This window comes from Rhinoderma darwinii, chromosome 12, assembly GCF_050947455.1.
Source record: "Rhinoderma darwinii isolate aRhiDar2 chromosome 12, aRhiDar2.hap1, whole genome shotgun sequence".
NCBI lineage: Eukaryota > Metazoa > Chordata > Amphibia > Anura > Rhinodermatidae > Rhinoderma > Rhinoderma darwinii.
The window spans coordinates 22421292-22439414 of record NC_134698.1 but is presented as its reverse complement, the minus strand read 5'-3'; positions in this window follow the sequence as shown (position 1 = coordinate 22439414).

Sequence of the window (18123 nt, the reverse complement as noted above, 5' to 3'; positions counted from 1 at the left end):
GACTGGTGAGTCTCACAGTGCACACTGCATGCAGCAGCTGCGGCTGCCAGTCTGACTGTGAGTCTCTGACCAGTCACCACCCACACGCAGCAGATAGGAGAGACTAATAGTGCCTGTCATTCAATAAACCCTCAAGTACTACAGTTTCACAGGCATTGACTGAAGCTTTCTATAAAGTTCTGCAGACTTCACTTTTGTTTCCTTTAAAAAAAACGGAAACTTAGCGAACGGAGACAAACGGAAAGCAACTGATACAAAAGAATTACCATTGAAAGCAATGGTAATTCTAATGGAGCTGTTGCTTTCCGTTTAACGTATCGATCCTCTCTTCCTCTGACGGAAGAGAGGTAAACGTATATTAATGCTAGTGTGAAAGAAGCCTTAGGGCCTGTTCACATCAGCGTTGGTTTTCCGTTCTGGGGTTCCGTCGGAGGTAACCCCGCAACGGAAAGTCAAACTGAAACCACAGCTTCCGTTTCAGTCACCATTAGCGCAGTCGACTGCGCTATTGATTCTGTCACAAAAACTGAAACCTGCCAGAATGGTGATGAACGGAAACCATTAGCAATGTTTCCGTCACCATTGATTTCAATGGTGACTGAAACGGAAGCTGTGGTTTCAGTTTGACTTTCCGTTGCAGGGGGTTCACCCGACGGAAACCTCCCACGGAACCCCGGAACGGAAAGCCAACGCTGATGTGAACAGGCCCTAATCCTTCCCCATAAACCTGCCCCCGCTAATTAAAATAAATATATTATATAATGTATATAGCGCTGTATCCTGTATCCGTCAGGTCAGCGAGTCCTGCAGGATCGAGCTGTAACCGATCACATCTAAGTTCATAGCTTAGATGTGATCGGTAATAGGCGACCTAATGCATTCAGGTCCCAGCGCTATATATAGCTGCTCTGTATACAGGATACAAAGCAGCTGTATCTCAAAAAGTGCAAATCATTTTCAATAAAAAGTAATTAAAACGTGCACCAATCGCAGTAATAGATATCCTTATATATCATAGTGACATGTCCGAAGTTTTCATCGGTGGGGGACCGAGCACTGAGGCCCCCACCGATCGCTAAAACGAAGCAGCAGAAGTGCTCGGGTGAGCGCTGTGCCGCTTCATTTATGATCGACTTTCAGCCGAGTGAGCGGTGTACGGACTCCTAGACTTTCTATTGAGCCCGTACACTGCTCCAAGGAAAGCCAAACAGAATTGAAGCGGCACACGCTCACCCGAGCACTTCTGCTGCTTCGTTTTAGCGACTAGTGGAGGTGTCTCAGTGCTCGGCCCCCACTGATCAAAACTTCTGACATGTCAACATTTTTTTAAAAAGTTGTTACACTTTAAAGAGAATCTTTCACCTGCCCACAGATTTGCATTTGAGTGCAGCATGTAATGGGCAGGGCTGCACAAACTCTGGGGCACTTTACATTTTTTTTTCTACCCTCTTTCCTTACTTAGATATCGGTGCTGTAATATTTGGCGCCTGATATTTAAATAACCCCATGAACTGCCAATGGGGCGGTAATTGGCAAGGGGACGTGTAACATCGCTGTGACACTGCCCAATCCGCTGCGGACAATGTCAACAGCAAGAGCTGGAGAGAGGAGATCATGTTCGCACGCACGCTCTCACTCTTCAGCTCTCGGCAGGCAAGTACAAGACTGTGATCTCAGGTGAGAGACCAGTCTTATCGTCCTTGTCTGCCGAAAGCTAAAGAGTGAGAGCGTGCGTGCGCGCACAGCTCCGATGCCATGAAACAGAAGAAGAAGAATTCACACTCTTCTTCTCCTCTTGTGTTCCTTAGTGGTGGCGGAGTTGCGCGCACGCGCTCTCTCTCCAGCTCTTGCTGTAACGCTGACCGTAGCTGATTGGACAGTGTCACAGCGATGTTACACGCCCCTTGCCAATTACCTCCCCATTGACAGTTCAGGGGGTTATTTAAATATCGGGCGCCAAATATTACAGCACTGATATCTAAATAACGAAAAAAATGTAAAGTGCCCCAGAGTTTGTGCACCCCCCCCCCCCCATTACATGCTGCACTCAGCTGCACATGTATGGGGAGGTGAAAGGTTCTCTTTAAAAGAAAGGTGTTATAATTTTTTATTTTTTTATTGGCCTAATTTTTCTAATTATTTTAATATGTTTCCGAAGGTAGCTATTTATTCATATGTTTGTACGTCTGTGGGGGCAGCCAGCTTTATTTTTATTTTTCATACTGCAAATTTTTGTTTTGCAGGTTCCGCTGGACCATTCGGACTACGTCGTAGATTCGTTGGACTACTTCGCTGATTTAAGCTTTATTTCTTTTTTTTTTTTAATAAAATGGTTAAAGTGGATTGTGTGGAAGAGTTGTCATTTCAATAAAATAAATGTCTTTATGTCTCTGTTTTTTAATACTTCATTACCGCCTTAGTAATGGCAGCTGTCTGAGAGCGTCCATTACTAAGAAGGGGCTTAGTGTTAGTAATAAGGCTATCACTAACCCCTATTATTACCCCGGTACCCACCGCCACCAGGAGTACTGGGAAGAGCTGGGTACAATCCAGCACCCGACTGTCTGAAGAGAAGGGCGGGTACTGGGGTGGCCGCAGGCAGGTAATATCAGGCTCGGAATGGCCTAAAACCATGGCCCTTCCCACCCTGGTAATGCTAGGCTGCTGCTGCTTTATTGTATCTGGCTGGTTATGAAAAATGGAGGGGATCTCACGTATTTTTTTTTCTATTTCTTTTTTTAAAAAGACGTGGGGTTCCCGCTATTTTTCACAACCAGCCAGATACAATAAAGCAGCTGCAGCCTAGCATCCCCAGGGTGTGAAGGGCCACGTTTTTTATCCCTTCCCAGCCTGGTAAAACCAGCCTGTGACCGCCCTGCTGCCTTACCGTCGCTTCAGATGGTCGGGTACTGGATCGTACTCCCCTCGCGGCAGTGAGAACCGGGGTAATTATAGGGGTTAGTGATAGCCTTTTTACTGGCTATCACTAAGCCCCTTCTTAGTAATGGACGCTCTCAATCAGACAGCAGCCATTACTAAGGCCATAATAAAGTATTTAAAAAAAACACAAGAAAAACTTTTATTGAAATCTAAACTCCCCCATGCAACCCTCTTTCACCATTTTTTTTTTTTTTTTTTAAAAGTAGATCATCGGAGTAGTCCAATGTATCTACGACGTAGTCCAAACGCTCCAGCGGAACCTACCAAAAAAAAGCAGTATAAAAATGTAAAAAATTTAAATTTGCCACAATAGTCACTCGATATAACTATACTGTAATCACTTATATGGTTTGCAGATATCTTGTGTATAACTGGCATCTACCTCTATAAGGTCACTATATGGTGGTAATATTGGTCTATATATAGTGTGATTTATTCACTAACAGTATGGTGGGTTTTAATAAATGTATTATTCAGTAACAGTATAAATGTATTATTCAGTAATAGTATGGAGGTATTATTCAGTAACAATATGGAGGTATTATTCAGTAACAGTATGGAGGTATTATTCAGTAACAGTATGGAGGTATTATTCAGTAACAGTATAAATGTATTATTCAGTAACAGTATGGAGGTAATATTCAGTAACAGTATGGTGGTATTATTCAGTAACAGTATGGAGGTATTATTCAGTAACAGTATGGAGGTATTATTCAGTAACAGTATGGGGGTATTATTCAGTAACAGTATGGTGGTATTATTCAGTAAAAGTATGGTGGTATTATTCAGTAACAGTATGGTGGTATTTTTCAGTAACAGTATGGAGGTATTATTTAGTAACAGTATGGAGGTATTATTCAGTAACAGTATGGGGGTATTATTCAGTAACAGTATGGTGGTATTATTCAGTAACAGTATGGTGGTATTATTCAGTAACAGTATGGTGGTATTATTCAGTAACAGTATGGTGGTATTATTCAGTAACAGTATGGAGGTATTATTCAGTAACAGTATGGTGGTATTATTCAGTAACAGTATGGAGGTATTATTCAGTAACAGTATGGGGGTATTATTCAGTAACTGTATGGAGGTATTATTCAGTAACAGTATGGTGGTATTATTCAGTAACAGTATGGAGGTATTATTCAGTAACAGTATGGTGGTATTATTCAGTAACAGTATGGGGTATTATTCAGTAACAGTATGGGGTATTATTCAGTAACAGTATGGGGGTATTATTCAGTAACAGTATGGGGGTATTATTCAGTAACAGTATGGGGGTATTATTCAGTAACAGTATGGGGTATTATTCAGTAACAGTATGTGATATTATTCAGTAACAGTATGGGGGTATTATTCAGTAACAGTATGGGGGTATTATTTAGTAACAGTATGGGGGTATTATTCAGTAACTGTATAGAGGTATTATTCAGTAACAGTATGGGGGAATTATTCAGTAACAGTATGGAGGTATTATTCAGTAACAATATGGGGGTATTATTCAGTAACAGTATGGGGGTATTATTCAGTAACAGTATGGGGGTATTATTCAGTAACAGTATGGGAGTATTATTCAGTAACAGTATGGAGGTATTATTCAGTAACAGTATGGAGGTATTATTCAGTAACAGTATGGGGGTATTATTCAGTAACAGTATGGGGTATTATTCAGTAACAGTATGGTGGTATTATTCAGTAACAGTATGGGGGTATTATTCAGTAACAGTATGGGTTATTATTCAGTAACAGTATGGAGGTATTATTCAGTAACTGTATGGGGGTATTATTCAGTAACAGTATGGGTTATTATTCAGTAACAGTATGGTGGTATTATTCAGTAACAGTATGGGGGTATTATTCAGTAACAATATGGTGGTATTATTCAGTAACAGTATGGAGGTATTATTCAGTAACAGTATGGTGGTATTATTCAGTACCAGTATGGTGGTATTATTCAGTAACAGTATGGAGGTATTATTCAGTAACAGTATGGGGGTATTATTCAGTAACAGTATGGGGGTATTATTCAGTAACAGTATGGAGGTATTATTCAGTAACAGTATGGGGGTATTATTCAGTAACAGTATGGGGATATTATTCACTAACAGTATGGGGGTATTATTCAGTAACAGTATGGAGGTATTATTCAGTAACAGTATGGAGGTATTATTCAGTAACAGTATGAGGGTATTATTCAGTAACAGTATGAGGGTATTATTCAGTAACATTATGGAATAATTATTCAGTGACAGTATAAATGTATTATTCAGTAACAGTATGGAGGTATTATTCAGTAACAGTATGGGGTATTATTCAGTAACAGTATGGGGTATTATTCAGTAACAGTATGGGGTATTATTCAGTAACAGTATGGGGGTATTATTCAGTAACAGTATGGAGGTATTATTCAGTAACAGTATGGGGGTATTATTCAGTAACAGTATGGTGGTATTATTCAGTAACAGTATGGAGGTATTATTCAGTAACAGTATGGGGGTATTATTCAGTAACTGTATGGAGGTATTATTCAGTAACAGTATGGTGATATTATTCAGTAACAGTATGGAGGTATTATTCAGTAACAGTATGGTGGTATTATTCACTAACAGTATGGGGATATTATTCAGTACCAGTATGGTGGTATTATTCACTAACAGTATGGGGATATTATTCAGTACCAGTATGGTGGTATTATTCAGTAACAATATGGAGGTATTATTCAGTAACAATATGGAGGTATTATTCAGTAACAGTATGGTGGTATTATTCAGTAATAGTATGGAGGTATTATTCAGTAACAGTATGGTGGTATTATTCACTAACAGTATGGGGATATTATTCAGTACTGGTATGGTGGTATTATTCAGTAACAGTATGGAGGTATTATTCAGTAACAGTATAAATGTATTATTCAGTAACAGTATAAATGTATTATTCAGTAACAGTATGGGGGTATTATTCAGTAACAGTATGGAGGTATTATTCAGTAACAGTATGGAGGTATTCTTCAGTAACAGTATGGAGGTATTATTCAGTAACAGTATGGAGGTATTATTCAGTAACAGTATGGAGGCATTATTTAGTATCAGTATGAGGGTATTATTCAGTAACAGTATGAGGGTATTATTCAGTAACAGTATAAATGTATTATTCAGTAACAGTATAAATGTATTATTCAGTAACAGTATAAATGTATTATTCAGTAACAGTATGGGGGTATTATTCAGTAACAGTATGGGGGTATTATTCAGTAACAGTATGGAGGTATTATTCAGTAACAGTATGGAGGTATTATTCAGTAACAGTATGGGGGTATTATTCAGTAACAGTATGAGGGTATTATTCAGTAACATTATGGAAGTATTATTCAGTAACAGTATAAATGTATTATTCAGTAACAGTATGGAGGTATTATTCAGTAACAGTATGGGGGTATTATTCAGTAACATTATGGGGGTATTATTCAGTAACAGTATGGAGGTATTATTCAGTAACAGTATGGGAGTATTATTCAGTAACAGTATAAATGTATTTTTCAGTAACAGTATGGGGGTATTATTCAGTAACAGTATGGAGGTATTATTCAGTAACAGTATGGAGGTATTATTCAGTAACAGTATGGAGGTATTATTCAGTAACAGTATGGGGGTATTATTCAGTAACAGTATGGGGTATTATTCAGTAACAGTATGGGGTTATTATTCAGTAACAGTATGGAGGTATTATTCAGTAACAGTATGGGATATTATTCAGTAACAGTATGGAGGTATTATTCAGTAACAGTATGGGGGTATTATTCAGTGCCAGTATGGGAGTATTATTCAGTAACAGTATGGAGGTATTATTCAGTAACAGTATGGGGGTATTATTCAGTAACAGTATGGAGGTATTATTCAGTAACAGTATGGGGGTATTATTCAGTGCCAGTATGGGAGTATTATTCAGTAACAGTATGGAGGTATTATTCAGTAACAGTATGGGGGTATTATTCAGTAACAGTATGGAGGTATTATTCAGTAACAGTACGGAGGTATTATTCAGTAACAGTATAAATGTATTATTCAGTAACAGTATGGGGTATTATTCAGTAACAGTATAAATGTATTATTCAGTAACAGTATGAGGGTATTATTCAGTAACAATATGGGGGTATTATTCAGTAACAGTATGGGGGTATTATTCAGTAACAGTATGGAGGTATTATTCAGTAACAGTATGGGGGTATTATTCAGTAACAGTATGGGGGTATTATTCAGTAACAGTATGGAGGTATTATTCAGTAACAGTATGGAGGTATTATTCAGTAACAGTATGGAGGTATTATTCAGTAACAGTATGGGGGTATTATTCAGTAACAGTATGAGGGTATTATTCAGTAACAGTATGGGAGTATTATTCAGTAACAGTATGGGGGTATTATTCAGTATGGGGTATTATTCTGTAACAGTATGGGAGTATTATTCAGTAACAGTATGGGGGTATTATTCAGTAACAGTATGGAGTATTATTCAGTAACAGTATGGGGGTATTATTCAGTAACAGTATGGGGGTATTATTCAGTAACAGTATGTGATATTATTCAGTAACAGTATGGGGGTATTATTCAGTAACAGTATGGGAGTATTATTCAGTAACAGTATGGGGGTATTATTCAGTAACAGTATGGGGGTATTATTCTGTAGCAGTATTGCGGTATTATTGGTAATGTTGGTCTTACAATCTATGTACATTACAGTGGTGGGGGCTGTGGGGAAGTGTGAGTGGCAGCAGATGATCAGGCTAAGAGACAGTCTGCAGAGTGGCATGTGATGTACTTTGACATGTAGGTGATACTTACGTGTGGGATGTGGGCACATAACTTGTGGACCGCAAAGGGCCACAGATCATATGAATCCACCACTGGCATCGAGCCAGCACAGGCAGACCACAACAATACAGCAGGTAGAGCAAAGAAACCAGCCCAGGACGTGCCGCTTCAAAACAGCGCTAAGCGCGATCCGTCCTGGACTGGCCTGAATGTAATTGCAGAGAGTTTCGCCGCAAATGAGACTGGCTGCCGAGGAGAGATATGGGGCAGTGCAGGGCCGACTGTACTATTTGCACTGCACTGATTGGCAGTAAGAAGAATTCTTTAAATATTTTCCATACTTCAAACAGCACTTTAAGGCTATGTTCACACTGAGTTTTTTGGGTTTTTGAGGCAAATTTTGTCCTTCCTGCACGTCGTTTGCCACGATTTTCACCGCGTTTTTCGCTCACGGCCATTGAGTGCTACGGGCAAAAAACTCAGCGAAATATCCTCTCTCTGCCTCCCATTGATGTCAATAGGAGGTCAGAGGCGTAAACGCGTGAAGATAGGGCATGTCCCTTCTTTCTCGGGAGGCATTTTCGGCCGGTTTTTGAAGAGTTTTGCGGAGTGGTTTCCGCGCCCAAAAACTTGTCAAAATACTCTGTGTGAACAGGGCCTAACAAATACACATCAAATGTTTTCCTATTTAAAAAATGTATATATTCCGTGTTTGATGTGTAAAGTTAGGAATGAGAAAACTCCGATAGATTTGTGGGGGGGGGGCGCCTTTTTATAGTTCGCCTCAGGCGGCAGACGGGCTAGGTTCACCCCTGGAGGCGGGGCTGCGCGAAGAATAGAGGATCGCGTCACCAGGACTACGGCCGGGGCAAGTCTAAACTTTTTTATTAATTTAAAAAAGTACCTTTTTTTTTCTCATTTGTGATTTTTGCGGCAGAACCGCAGCATTTCCGCAACAGAGGAGCAGCGATTCCACAGAATACATTGACATGCTGCAGCTTAAAAAGCCAAAAGCCGCACTGCAGGTCACTTTTTTTTGCAGCGTGTGGATGAGATTTGTTCAAATCTCACCCGCTCTGCTGCGACTGTTATACGCTGCGGATTTTCCACAATAAAATGTTACATAAAATCCGCAGTGTTCATGCCTAGTGTGTTCCTACCCTAAGGCCGGATTCACACGAGCGTGTGCTTTTTGCGCGCGCAAAAAACTTGGCGTTTTGTGCATGCAAAAGGTCCATAACAGCTCCGTGTGTCAGCAGCGTATGATGCGCGGCTGCGTGATTTTCGCGCAGCCGCCATCATTATGACACTCTGTTTGTATGTTTGTAGCACGTGGTGCTTTTCTGTTTTCATTCATAGTTTATACGGCTGCGGAAGTGCTGGCCGTGATTTTCACACACCCATTGACTTCAATGGGTGCGTGATGCGCGAACAATGCACAAATATAGGACATGTCGTGAGTTTTACGCAGCGGACACACGGACACACGCTGCGTGAAAATCACTTACAGTCTGAACGGCCACATAGAGTAACATAGGTCCGTGCGAGGCGAGTGAAAATCACGCACGTTGCACGGACGTATTACATGTTCGTCTGAATAAGCCCTAACAATAAGGCCCAGTTCACAGAGATTTTGGGCCTTGATATTGACTCGGACACTGCGTCAGAATCAGCACCAAAAAACTTCCAAAACCGCCTCCCATTGATTTAATCTGAAATCAATGGGAGCCAAAAAAAGAAAAAGCAGCACGTCCTTTCTTGCCGCGGTTCCGCCTCTGACCTCCCATCGAAATCAATGGGAGGCAGAAAATGCATTTTTCGCTGCGTCTTTTGTCTGCTGTCCTCAATCGCCGCGGGCAAAAAACGCAGCAAAAAAACGCGGCAAGATAGTGTGGGCAGGTCAAAATCTGCCTCAAAATTCTTTAAGGAATTTTGAGGCAGATTTTTTTTCTGCCTGCAAAATACTCTGTGTGAACAGGGCCATACATAAACAGCACTTTGAGACATTTTACTCACTGTGTCAGAAGAACTGCTCCCCACTCCAGTCCTCGTCAGGCGATGTCTTCGGTCCAGATGTCGTCCTTCACCTCCAGGCTCCAGAAAATTGATCGACGAACTCCTGCCGCCGCGCAACAACTGGACTCCTCCCCCTCTCCTTACGTAGCTACGCTCTTGAGGGAGGCGGAGGTGGAGGAGGAGGAGGCGGAGAAGGAGGAGGCGGAGGCGGGCCAGCACGTAAGTAGTCTGTGCGCCGGGGATGTTCTTGTGGTGCGGGCACGAGCAGGTTGCGCGCCGGCACGCCCGGTCGTTCGCGCGCGGGCGCGCGCCTGCGGACCTTCGTGCGCGCGCGCTTGTGCAGTCGAGCGCGCGCGGGTGCGCGTTTGCCGTCCAGCGCGGGCGCGCAAGCGGGCGGTGTTTACGAGAGGGGGGCCCGCAGCTCACGACATTGTTTTGGTGAAAAGAACAGGCCCCATTGCAGGGGCCTGTTTTTTTCTACCAAAGGCAAGTCGCGGCAGTTGCCGGGCCCCCCTTTCAATTAAGTTTGGCCGGGCCCCCTACACTAGTACCCCTAATACCCCCCTGATGGCGGCCCTGGGAACACAAAGCAGGACCTAACTACTATAGAGGAGCACAAAGGGGACCTAACTACTGTATGGGGCAAAAAGGGGGACTTTGCTTCTGTGTGGGAGCACATATGGAGGAATTCCTTTGTAAGGAGTACAAAGGGACACTATTACTTTGTGAGGCCTATAGGGTGGCAAAATTGCTGTTCGGGGGCACTTATTCTGAGTGAGGCCTAAAGGGGCCATTATTACTATTGGGGGGCACTGTTACTGTGTGAGGCCTAAGGAAAGCACTATTACTGTTTGGGGTGCACTATTACTGTGTGTGACACTAAGAGGAGCAATATTACTGAGTGGGGCCTAAAAGAGGGTACTATTACAGTGTGGGGCACCAAGAGGGGGCATCATTTCCATCTGGGGCACTATAAATGGCAAGTTATTGTAGAGGGTGGAGAATAGGTGGGGAGGGTGCTGGAAATGTCAGGAGCCAAAGATGTTTGTGTTGCAAATTCTGCAGAGGCGATTTGTGGATGGAATAAGTCGTCATGGCGTTCTGGGACGGATGAAGATGAATAGGGAAGTGTATGTGTAGCGCCCATGGCCGCGGGCCGTCGGGTTCACTCACCTCCCGACGCCCGCAGCCATGGATCTGTGAGCGCTGGCCTCCGTCTCCCTCCTAGGAGATGCCAGCGCTCACTTCCGCTCCGTCCGGCCGGGTCCCGTAGGGTGCTCGCGCCTGCTCTTAAAGGGCCAGCGAGCGCACATGAAAACAATGATCATTAACCCACGTGACTCCCTGCCCTATAAGAATGCCCCAGCCCTTCTGATCCTTGCCTGAGCGTTGTTAGTCTTTCCGTCTGTCTCTCAAATGGTCCCTTAGTGTCTCCCGTTCCAGCTGTTACCCGTGCACTGTTACCGTTCCTGTATTCCGCATTGTTCCTGTGCCTACCCGTGTTCAAGTGCCATCTGCCGCGTCAAGTGCTGTCTGCCACGTCAAGTGTCGTCTGACACGTCAAGTGCCGTCTGGCACGTCAAGTGCCGTCTGTCACGTCAAGTGCCATCTGCCACGTCAAGCGCTATCTGCTCATCGGATACTGCCCGCCAGGTCTGGCGCCACTTTCCGCACCTGCCTCCATCCGTGCTGTAGCCACAGTCACCGTCCGGACTATTTCAGGTACCTAAGCGTTACTGTCTGCTATCTTACTTTCACATAGACTGTGACCTGGTCAGCTGCCTCCCCGCTATGGCGGAGCGGCCTAGTGAGTCCACAAACCCAGTGTCCATGACAGCATGACTCCAAACAGAGAAGACATCACCTGTGAGTTACTGGATTTCACTGTACTGTAGTCACTTATATGGTCTGCAGAGAGCCTGTGTAGGACTGGTTTCTACCTCTATATGGTCACTGTACGGTGGTAATTTGTTTTACTACAAATGTTTTACTACACAATCAAGAGTGGTTGCATTATTTTTATATAGCTAAAGGGTGGGCCCCACAAATTATCTCCTCTGGTGGGCCCAAGGTACTCCAGTCCGACACTGTAAGTAAATGATATGTTTTGTGCTTACATCGGTTTCAGTAAACCCTGAAGGATTCAACACATTGGGAGGCAGAACTTGGCTGGAGATACAATGTTACTGCTCAAGTCTGCCTGGTTGGTTTCATGTCTATTGTTAAAATTCATCCCGTGATAAACAAAGGAATTGTCAACCAATTCAATGAAAGCTTATAAATCCTTGACAAAGCCATTAGCTAAGGTTATTATGTAATAAAAAATATAAGGTAGAATATCCAGGTCAATTAGTCTGGGAATAGATGCAAATTCTAGATTGATAGACCGGTTTATTTAATTTCAATGAGAACTACCTGAAACATTCCTTAAAGGGTAACTTTTCTACACCAGAACACTGGCATAGAAACGTCCCCCAGTTTGTGCATCTGTAGCTGTTGTGTTGGCCGATCACTACACACAGAAATTAACATAGTTTGACATCATTTTTAAATGTACACACAGGCGTTTGTGTATCTTTAATAAGGATAATTTAAAATTCTGATGTGCATTAATCTTCTAGCACAAGACCGCGGCATAAGAGGATCAGTAGTTACAGAGCAGAGCTGTCAATCACATGGGAGCCCCTCCCACACAGAGCTGTCAATCACATGGGAGCCTCTCCCACACAGAGTTGTCAATCACACGGGAGCCCCTCTCACACGGTGCTGTTTAGTTATACCGTATATGCAGTGAGAAAAACAGCAGTGGTTAATACAGATCTCCTATTACTGATACCTCTCCCCGATCCAACGCCGATTTGCTTGCGGCAGAGGCCTTTCTGCTTTCAACCGCTGGTCAACTCCGGTTGCCTTTACAACAGTCCCCCTTTGATGATGTCAGGCCTAGTGGTATATTTAAGGAGAAATCTGATGATACACTATTGCGTAGATTAAGGTACTTTCTATTGAGCTATTTACTGTTTAACCTTGACCCTGACCTTGCCCTTGCCCCTGGATTCTGACTTCATCTTGCACCTCTGCCACCGCAGATTTCTTTGACTCCTTACCTCCGCTTAGACAGTGCCAAACCGATTGCGGTTCAAGGACCCACTTCAGTGAGAATCCTAACAATTGCTATTTGTTTTAACCCCTTGGCAAAATGTCACATACACGTACATGACAGCCACCATGGGGGAGCTCTTGCCAGATGTCACGCTCCATACTTCATACTTATCGGGTGGCAGCTGTAACATACAGCTGACACATCACTGCAGAAGCTGGGATCGAAGATAGGTCCTATTCCGGCTGTTTAACCACTTAGATGCCATGGTCAATAGCAACCACAGCATCTAAGCTGTTAGAAGGGGGGGGGAGTGGCCCCCTCCAAGAGATTTTTCCCTTCTTTGCCACGCAATCGTGGGTTTCCGATAATTGTCTATTAACGGAAAAATCTAAAAGTTTTGGCTCTCAAAATATGTAAAAGTGGTAAAGCATAAAAAAACCGATATCAATTTGGTATCACTGCAATCGTATCGACCTGCAGAATAAAGTTAAAATGTATTTTTTACCGTGCTGTGAACGCTGTAAAAAAAAACAAAAAAAACAAACCTTGCCCACAAAAATGAAACCCAAAAAACTATGGTGGAATTGCTGTTTTTTCCCATTTCACCTCACAAAGGATTTTTTTCTGTTTCCCAGTACATTATATGGTACAATAAATAGTGCCAATAAAAACTACAACTCGTCCCGCAAACAATGTCGACAGAAAAATAAAAAAGTTAAGGCGAGGAGGAAAAAGTGAAAAAGAATAAGCAAAAATTTCACAAGGTCCGTTGAAACAATAGCCGTGCGAACGACCCCACTGCGTCCGCGTGACGGCCGTTTTTTACGGATCGTATTCAACGTTCGTCTAAATGAGCCCTTATAATACTGGTGCCTTCTTCTTTCTCTGCTACTTCTATACCGTACATGGACAATTCATATTGAAAAAGTATAAAGGTGATCATGTGAACAAAGAACAATAACAAATAGACTTAACAATAATTTAATTTATAACAAAAAGTTCTCAATCACAGTATGTCATGCCCCACTTTGGAATCGATCACTACCTGATGCCCGTACATGCAACAAGCGTGTGGTGGTAGTGTGATGTGCGGCAAAAACCTGCAGAGCAAAACCATGGCAATTGGCGGCATTCAACCACTGCATGTCTGCTACGTGTACGGGCACCCTAAAATGACCCTTAGGCCCCATGCACACGACTGTATATTTCATCCGTAATTACGGACCCATTCATTTCTATTGGCCACGGACACCTTTCCGTATTTTTACTGATGGGTGTCCATGCTGAAAAAATTATAGAACCTGTCCTATTCTTGTCCGTAATTATAGCACGGACTCTCCTATAGAAGTCTATGGGCGCTTCCGTAAATACAGACGCCTACGGATGTGCATCCGTAAACCGTACGTATTTACGGAATCAATGCTATGCAACATGTAGGTGACATCATTTGCAGCCTCCCTCTTTTTTACGGATCCGAATATATGGATCAAATACAAATGCACTACGGACCATATTTGCGGATACCGTTCCATGTATACGATTAAGTTACGGATGACTATGGATCCATATTTACGGATAGATGAAAATATGGTCGTGTGCATGGAGCCATAAAGATTATCTGCACTTTCAAAAAACTTTTGATATGTCCTAAAGACATACAGATGTAGCCAAGTTTATCTTGACTCTGATAACTTGCGCAGCGTGATGTCACACAACAAAAGCCGTTGAAAAAGTCAAGTTAAAGTTTCCTGACACTGTATTTAATAGGTTAAAAGTCAAGATAAAGATGGACACAACTGTATCAAAAGTTTGGATCTGTGGGGGCCCTGGTGCTGCGACCGTCACTGAAATGAAGGCGCAGAAGCACTCAGCTGAGGACCCTCCCCTTTCGGCTGGGATCAGCGCTCCTTGTCAGACAGAAGACGGGCTCCCGTAGATCGCTGCAGTTACAGGAGAGTATAGAGAAGTCTGACGAAATATTTGCCCTTTGCATTCAAGTAGCATACTGGATTTGAAAAAAAAAACAAAAACGTACATGTGCGTAGAGACAGAATTTCCATTGCGCTCAAGTCTTCCGTCACACGACATGTCTACTGGTTGTCCTGCCTATAGACCTGCCACACTCTGTCATCAATGGAGCTACTGGACAGAACCAATATGCTGACCGTTCTACCATTAACTATTCGTCTTTGCTCAATTCAGTACATTTGTCAGCGTGAATGCCCGGGAAATGGTTAAGCTGAAAAGAGGTGTCCAGTTGCGTAGAGACAGTATTTGCATTGTTCTCAAGTTAATGTTCACTCACGACATGACTATTATTGTCTTGCCTATAGACATTTCACCTTCAATCATCAAGGATGCTTCTGTGAACGTTTTTGAGACCAGAGAGAACCAAATTGGCGCATTGTTCTTCCAACCACTATTCATCTTATCGCTCAATTGAGTTCATTTTTGGGAAATACCTTCTTTCTTGGTGTGAATTCTCTGGGATAAGTTCTGTACAACAGAGGTGTTAGGTGTCCAGTTGCATGGAGACAGTATTTGCATTGTTCTCATCAATGTTCACTCACGACGTGTCTAATATTTGTCCTGTCTACAGACCTTTCACATTCGGTGAGCAAGAACGCTTCGGTAAAAGTTTTCAAGACCAAAGAGAATCAATATGTTGACCATTGTGCTAACAATTATTGATATTATTGCTCTATCGAGTTCATTTTTAGGCAACACCTTCCTTCTTGTCGTAAATGCCCAGGAATGGGTGAAAAACAAAAACATTAACAGGTCTGATCAACTTATTTGTGGCATCAGCTTCTTCAGCTCATTATACGAAGTTCTTACATTTTGTGGATATATTTTGCGGTTACCACAGATCAATTTGGTGTTCACTTTTGAAGTCCAAAGGGTTAGCACAGTTGTGTGTCTGGCAATAATGTCTTGTAACATCTGGCTTTCCACCTGGCTATCTGTACATTTTTGCTTCCGAATTGTGAACCTCCAACACCAGTTCTACGTGTATCTCCAAAGAAGATTCCCCAAGATGATCCTATTGCTCCTACTTCCATCCGTTATTGGCTCCTTCTTATTAAGTCTTACTTTCTCATGGGTCTTATCGGAGAAGAATTGGTCGAAGATGGTCCTCAATGCTTCCCGACAAAATACGTCTGCCTCATTCGATCCACCAAGATGTGTTTGCTTGTATGAAGCTTTCATTGAGTTGTCTTCTTTGGGGTTTCTTTTGTCTTTAGCATCACTGGTGACCATTATGAAATCTATCTACGGACACATGAAGAAGATGCAAAAAAGTGGTGACAGCTGCCGAAACCCTAATCTAGATGCTCATATCAAAGCCACCAAAACGATAGCTTTATTTCTCATAATCAATGCGTTTTTCTGCCACGTATGTTGTGTGGCTCGGGGGACAGGGGAACGGGGTCCCCTGTTCAATTGATTATGCGAGTCCCAGCAGTCACCCCCCCCCCCACCAGTCTAACATTTACCACCTATCCAGTGGAATTAATATTTTTAGCTGGAATATCCCTTTGAGAAGAATCAATATTTGACTACAAAGAATGTAAATTGAGTCATGACTGCCCATACATTGCCCTTCGGAGGTAGAGGAATGTACAGGAAGTCCTTACTGTGCCACCGCAGGGTAAATTATGCATTCCATGGTGTCCAGTGAAATCAAAGGACCATCAATGTAATGCATGGACATGTTTGGTCCTCTAGAACAAGAGCCACTCTTTGAAGTCGCTCTCTATTCTGGCCGATAGGGACCTCAAATGAATGTTGAAAATAAATGGGCTGCCCGGTCCTTCAGAGGGAGAGAGGCTTTTTGTTGCCGCTCTTCACTCTGGCTGATAAATGAGGGTGCTGTTCGTGGGATTCCCTTCTATTGACTCATGGTATTATAAATTGGGTTTTCATAACCAGACAAGTTGGTCTTTTCGGTGGGATCGGCCAAAGATCTCCTTTATATGGGACCCAACAGTTCCCTACCTACAGAAGTCGGTAGAAAGAAGATCAAGCATGTGGGATTTCTACATGCCTGATCCTTTGTTTCCCCGTAAAATTTACCTTTATTCAGACGAACGTAGAATACGCCATGTGACAGCCGTTAAAACAACCGCTGTCACACAGACGCATGTATTTCAATTGGGCCGTTCACATGGCCGTTGTTTCAACGGACCGTGTGAAGGGTCCGTTGAAAAAAAGAACATGTCCTATTTTCTTCCGTTTTCACGGATCCCTCCATAGACTCAAGTATATGGGGATCCGTGAAAACGGGACCCGCATGGGGGCAACTCAGATGTGAAAAACTGCCGTTTTTCACATCCGAGATTACTCATGTTCGTCTGAATAAGGCCTAAAGCTCAGATTTTTTTTTTAAATGTAGACCCCCTTTGAAGCACTAGAGGGCACAATATGACTGGTAGGACTTGGGCTGGGTCTTGGGCTTACTGCCAGTGCAGAGAAGCGAATATTACAATAGAGCACAGCTTATTAAAGTACCACACGGATGAATTAATCTGTTATGTATTGGAACAAACTGTAAGAATGAAACATAATAAATATTCCTATCTCAATAAAAGTGATATGTTTCCAAGTCGCAATTGAGCTGAGGGGGTCACAATTTGTGAAGGAGGAAAGACAGCCGTATATATCTATTAACAAAAGGCTTTAAACGGGTTATCGCCACTCTTGACCATGGACTGTGTGCAGTCTTGCGGTTCAACTCTATTCACTTGAATGTAATACCATACACAGCCATGGAGAGTAGTGGCGCTGTTTCTGGAGATGCGAATAGAGGACTCCCGATGAGCACGCCAGCGTTATAGTTGAAGAATCTTCCCTATAGAAGTACAGCCACAATTGTGTAGAGTATGTAGTACCTACCCCCAAATGTGACCTCCGTCCCTGCCCCCGCAGTCATAGATCATCATGGTAGCCTAATCCCTGGACACCTCACACAGCCAGCAACATCACAGATCTGTACAGGGATATACTGTATGGCACTATTCACCTGGTCAGTGTGTGTAATATGTATGTTGGGGCTATGTGATGTTATCTGACCGCTGTATACACTGTCTGACTGCGGTATATGCTTATCTGAAGGGGGCCGCTTGGGTAAGGATCTGTAACAAGCACTTTGGTGGGCGATCAGTGGCAGGCACTCTGGGGGTGGTCTATTCCGGTCTCTGAGGGACATTTGTGGCTGACACACCACGTGGAGCTTTTGAGGCTGTTGTCCTGGGTG